Genomic DNA, 6000 nt, shown 5'->3' with positions numbered 1-6000 from the left:
AATCAATGGGTTCCTCCATCAATGCTAAACAGCATAGGTATAGAAACCTCCTCTGCTGGCTTTTGTATTCAGGTAGTTGCAGCACCCATGGCTGCCTGAATACCCAAGAAAAAAAATGAATCTCTCTGGGGATCAATGTACACTGAAGGGATTCCAACAAACTTTGTAGCAGATTCCTACTCTTTGTTGCTCTGAAGGAATAGCTGTTTGTTTCACCATGTCCATTGCTGACTGAATCTGAATGGGAGGGTCTGGTTCATTATAATCACCTGGTACACTCTCAGTGTTGAGGAAAGGTCTTCATCCTTTTAGACATACTGTATTTAACCTTAGAGGGTATTTCACCTGAACTGAAATTCCTGGTACAGAAGATGCCTAAAATTTAACTTGAAACTCAGTGCAGACTTCTGGGAAAATCAATGAGCCAATCACACAGAAAATTATATATTTGGAGGAGTTCTGTCAGCTAACAGTGTACAGAATGCATCCAGGTAGCCACATTGCAATACATTTTACAGAAAAGTACAGTCCTGCAGATTGAAAAGGAAAGGTAATTTGTAAGAACATTCAATTGCAACACAGCTTGTGTTTTTTTATTTGCTAGATTTTTTTCTACTCCAAGTGGAGTAACCCTTTAAAAGGTAAATACACACATGAAATGCATGCATGAGCTCTGTCTCACCTACCAAGGGTTTTGTATTTCTTTCCATCCAGTCCTGGAATTTACACAGCCCTGTCTGGCAAAGAAGAGGGCCTGATCTTTCTCTCCTGCTCTTCTACTAACAGGTCCCCTCCTCACCCCCACCCTGTGCCTGAACAGTGAAAGGAAAAGCACCAGAAAAAATGAACTTATCTCTCTCTGAATCTGCTCTCTCCTCCAATCAACATGCTCCTTGAACTGCAACTTACTTGATTGTGCTGCTTCTCTCTCTTCATCTTTTAGCTCTGCTGTACAAGATTGATATCAAGTCAAATTAAGATACTTACACTGCTTGTTTTTAATATAAAAAAAATATGATGTATTAATGATTACAGAGCTGTATTTATTTGTGCATTTTTATATCTGCCTGGGGTTTATCTTTAACCGTCTCCCACCCACCATATAACGGCGTGACAAGCGCAAGGCAGTTCTCTCGTTCTGGGAGTACGTCATATGACGTCCTCCCCCCTCTAACCGCGCGTGCGCGCCCCCAGGGACACAGCGGATCACCGCTCAGTGGAAAGAGCCGATGACTTCGACTCTGTCATGTGATCAGCTGTGTCCAATCACAGCTGATCTCATGTAAATAAGGAAATGCCGGTTATCTGCATTTCTCCCCTCACGAGCTGTCACGCTGACAGCTCATGAGGAGAGGAGAGCCGGTACTTGGCATTACTCATACGGGACATCTACACTGATGATCAGTGCCCTGATGATCAGTGTAGTACCATCAGTGCCACCTGTCAGTGTCCATCAATGCCACCTGTTATTGCCCATCAATGCCACCTGTCAGTGCACATCAATGCCACATATTAGTGCCCATTTGAGCTGCCTTTCAGTGCCAGTCAGTGCTGCCTATGAGTGCTGTCAATCAGTGCCAGTCAGTGCCACCTAACAGTTCCAGTCAGTGCCGCCTATCAGTGCCAGTCAATGCTGCCTATCAGTGCCATATATGGGTACTGCCTTTCAGTGCCCATCAGTGGTGACTGTGAATGTCCGCCAGTGATGCCTGTCAATGCCCATCAGTGCCTCCTGTCAGTGCAGCCTATCAGTGCCCATCACTGCAGCCTCATTAGCGCACATCAGTGAAGGAGAAAAATTACTCATTTACAAAATTTTATAACAGAAATTAAGAAAACTTTTTTTTTCAAAATTTTCAGTTTTTGGTTTGTTTAGCAAAAAATAAAAAACCCAGAGGTAATTAAATACCACCAAAAGGAAGCTCTATCTGTCTCAAAAAAATGATAAAAAGTTCATATGTGTACAGTGTTGCATGACCGCACAATTCAAAGTGCAAAAGATCTGAAAGCTGAAAATTGGCCTGGGCAGGAAGGGAGTGAAAGTGTCCAGTACACAAGTGATTAAACAGAAAGGTGTGTTTATTAATGAATTGTACAGTATCGTATTGGGTCAACTTTTTTTTTTATATAGTTTTATTTTACGATATGTATACGGTCTTATTTTCACACCAAAAATTACTAAGGTACTATGGGGTGATCTAAAAAGGCTTTTTTTTGGTGGAAAACATATATTTAATCCTGGCCATAGTAAACAAAGAGCATATGTACAAAACCACTACACATTGCTTTCAATAGAGTGTTCAGTATGGCCTTTATTTTCCATGGCAAGTCCGCGCCATTCTGTTCTATTTCTTTGTTTGTTAGGCCATCTTGTGGTGAAATTGTGGTACAACTTGTAATCCTGAACATTGTATTTAGTATATGTATATAGCAAGTGCAGCGCTCGTAGCTAATAGAGTAAATAGATGAAATACAGTATCATAGGTCAAATTAGATTCAAATAAATGTAAGGAGCAGTCCCATAAATATAAATAAATCAGGATGATAAAATGGAATAATCAAAGGTGACTTCGTTGTCCGGGTAGAGGTGGAAATGAAATGCGCACTCACCGGACGCGCATATTAAGTGCGCCTTGTATGTATTAATCCTGATCTTAGGTGGTAGGAGGACTTCCTTCTGTTGGAACCCAGATGAGTTGTCCTTCTCACTCAGATATGCCTGTGTGGTCCTGGTGGGTGCTGTCACTCCCAATGGACTGGGTGGTAGGGGGTGATCCGTCTCAACACTGGACCTGTAGGCTAGAGTACTCCCCCAGGGGACTTTTTACCAGAGGTTATGTTACTCCATGTAGATGGATGCAGGAGGGGCGACGGGCGCCGGGCCCTCAGGCGGGGCGGCAGGCACCGGACCCCCAGGCGGAGCGGCGGCGCCGGACCCCCAGGAGGGACGGCAGGCACCGGGTCATCAGGCACGACAACGGGCATCGGGTCACCAGGCATCAGGTCATTTGGCTCGCCAGCGGGCACCGCGTCATCTGGCAAGGCAGTGGGCACCGAGTCACCAGGCACGACAGTGGGTTCCGAGTCAACTGGCATGACCACGGGCACTGGGTCAGACATTGGATCGTCTGGCTCGACAGCGGGCATTGGGTCACCAGACATCAGGTCATTTGGCTCGACAGCGGGCACCGCATCATCTGGCAAGGCAGTGGGCACCGAGTCACCAGGCACGACAGCGGGCACCGGGTCATCAGGTACCGGATCGTCTGGATCGACAGCAGGCACCGGGTCATCTGGCGTTGGATCGTCTGGCTCGACAGCGGGCATCGGGTCACCAGGCATGACAGCGGGCACTGGGTCACCAGGCATCAGGTCATTTGGCTCGCCAGCGGGCACCGCGTCATCTGGCAAGGCAGTGGGCACCGAGTCACCAGGCACGACAGTGGGCTCCGAGTCAACTGGCATGACCGCAGGCACTGGGTCAGACATTGGATCGTCTGGCCCGGCAGTGGGCATCGGGTCACCAGGCATGACAGCGGGCACTGGGTCATCAGGCATTGGATCGTCTGGCTCGACAGCGGGCATCGGGTCACCAGGCATAACAGCGGGCACCGGGTCATCAGGTACCGGATCGTCTGGATCGACAGCAGGCACCGGGTCATCTGGCGTTGGATCATCTGGCTTGACAGCGGGCATCGGGTCACCAGGCATGACAGCGGGCACTGGGTCATCAGGTACCGGATCGTCTGGATCGACAGCGGGCATCGAGTCAGCTGGCCTAATAGGATCATCAGGCTGGATCAGTTCATCAGGCTGGGTAGAAACATCATGCTGGGTAGAGACATCAGGCTGAATGGAGGCATCAGGCTGAATGGAGGCATCAGGCTGGGTCATCAGGCATTGGATCGTCTGGCTCGACAGCGGGCATCGGGTCACCAGGCATAACAGCGGGCACCGGGTCATCAGGTACCGGATCGTCTGGATCGACAGCAGGCACCGGGTCATCTGGCGTTGGATCATCTGGCTTGACAGCGGGCATCGGGTCACCAGGCATGACAGCGGGCACTGGGTCATCAGGTACCGGATCGTCTGGATCGACAGCGGGCATCGAGTCAGCTGGCCTAATAGGATCATCAGGCTGGATCAGTTCATCAGGCTGGGTAGAAACATCATGCTGGGTAGAGACATCAGGCTGAATGGAGGCATCAGGCTGAATGGAGGCATCAGGCTGAATGGAGGCATCAGGCTGGGTAGAGGCATCAGGCTGAATTGTGGGCGCCGAGGCACCAGGCTGCACCACGGAATGCAGGTTCTCAGATGGGAGGCTGACCGGTTTGGATACTGGCAGGATGGTATTGGTTGGAAAGAACTTTCGCCTTTTCCTGGTTTTAGTTACCGAAGCACTGTAAGTAAGCGCAGGTTTGTAAACGGATGGAGCAGCTGGAGACAGAGAAGAGCTGGAGGATGGAACAGGGGAGGGAACAGTTGCTACAGAGGGCTTCTTTACAGGGTTAAAGGCAGGATAGGTGCAGTGAGTGGGAACAGGGTACTGACATGCGGTAGATAGCAGGGTATACTGGGCTGTAACTGGAGGTGCTGTTGGGAATGCAGGAATAGAGCTTTGAAGAAATAGATTAGAAGCAGGACTGGGTTTTTGCAAGCTGACTGAGGCTGGGTGCAACAAGTCTGACCATGTCTGCAGTATGGGTTGAACAAAGCTCAGCTTACACAAAGCCTGTCTGACCAAAGACTGCACTGCGTTTATACAATCCCTTAATACCTGTGGTGAACATGCAGCATAATGTTCCAAGAAGCAATCCACATCATCCTCTAATAACCATACCAGGGACTCTACCTGGTCTGCACTAAATGGTGGCAAAAAGTCATTCCTGCTTTCAGGGGTACCAGATGAAGCCAACTCTACACAAACCTGAATCAAAGGTTGCACCTCAGAGAACTCTGTGCCCTGATCTACTAGGACATGAGCGATCCGTATACATTCTAGCAGTTGATCCCGGGTATACTCCCTCAGAGCCTGATAAGCATATTCTCTGTCATCAAAAACCAGCAGCGACAAATACACAACCTCATCAAGATCCATCCTTCCCAGCAACAAGCCAAGATGGCTTCCCTGTGCAGCCACTTCTGGTAAGGATTGGCCTTGGTGTAATGTCAGGGCTCCGGGTATGACCAGAGGTATGTGAACTGACGCAGGGAAACGCAGGCTTCAGATAAGTTATAAACAATATAATTTATTAAAGACGAACAATACAAACATAAACGCAGTGCACCAAACCCCAAGCTAACACAAATACATACAACAAGGTGAAACAAACCCAAACCTAGACTGATACAGATACACAGGTACATACACATATAGAGCACAACGTAATCAGGCAGGCCGGGTCGATAACTATCGGGCAGGTAGGTACAGGAGGAGCAGGCGGAGAGAATGGTCAGGGTCACAAGCCAGGGATCAAAACAGGAGAAGTCAGCAGAGGTCAGGATCAAGCAGGGTCAGCAACAAGTCAGGCAGAGGCAGGAACAGGAACGCAGGTTACAAGATACAGGGGCCCAGGAAAAACACACACCAAGGCCCAGACTGCAGGTCTGGCCATCCCTTAAATACACCTGCATAATCAGCTTCAGGTGTTTGGCTGGCGGCAGGGTTGAGTCTCTGATTGCTGAGAGCACCCGCTGGCCAGCCCTGGTACTGCAGCCCACAAGGCAGGTGAGTCCCACCATTACTGGCAAGTCCATTCCTGACACTCTGTGTACAATGGCAGGCTGTAGACCATTTCTCTCCATCTTCTCATCTGTACAACTCCCCAAGCTTGCTTTTGTAAGCCTTGCATATCGATGTGGTTACAAGTTAGGGCTTTATGATCTACTCATTCATAGGGCTTTATGATGGTGCTACTCATTCAAGTGTTGTCCTTATCAAGCCTAAAGTTGTCCATAGATGACTAATTTTTTTCAATCAGCTCACTGAATGGACTC

This window comes from Staurois parvus, unplaced genomic scaffold (genome assembly GCF_062004578.1).
Source record: "Staurois parvus isolate SC_StPar_1 unplaced genomic scaffold, SC_StPar_1.0 ptg000151l, whole genome shotgun sequence".
In the NCBI taxonomy this organism is placed as follows: domain Eukaryota; kingdom Metazoa; phylum Chordata; class Amphibia; order Anura; family Ranidae; genus Staurois; species Staurois parvus.
Note: the sequence above shows the minus strand (reverse complement) of the source record.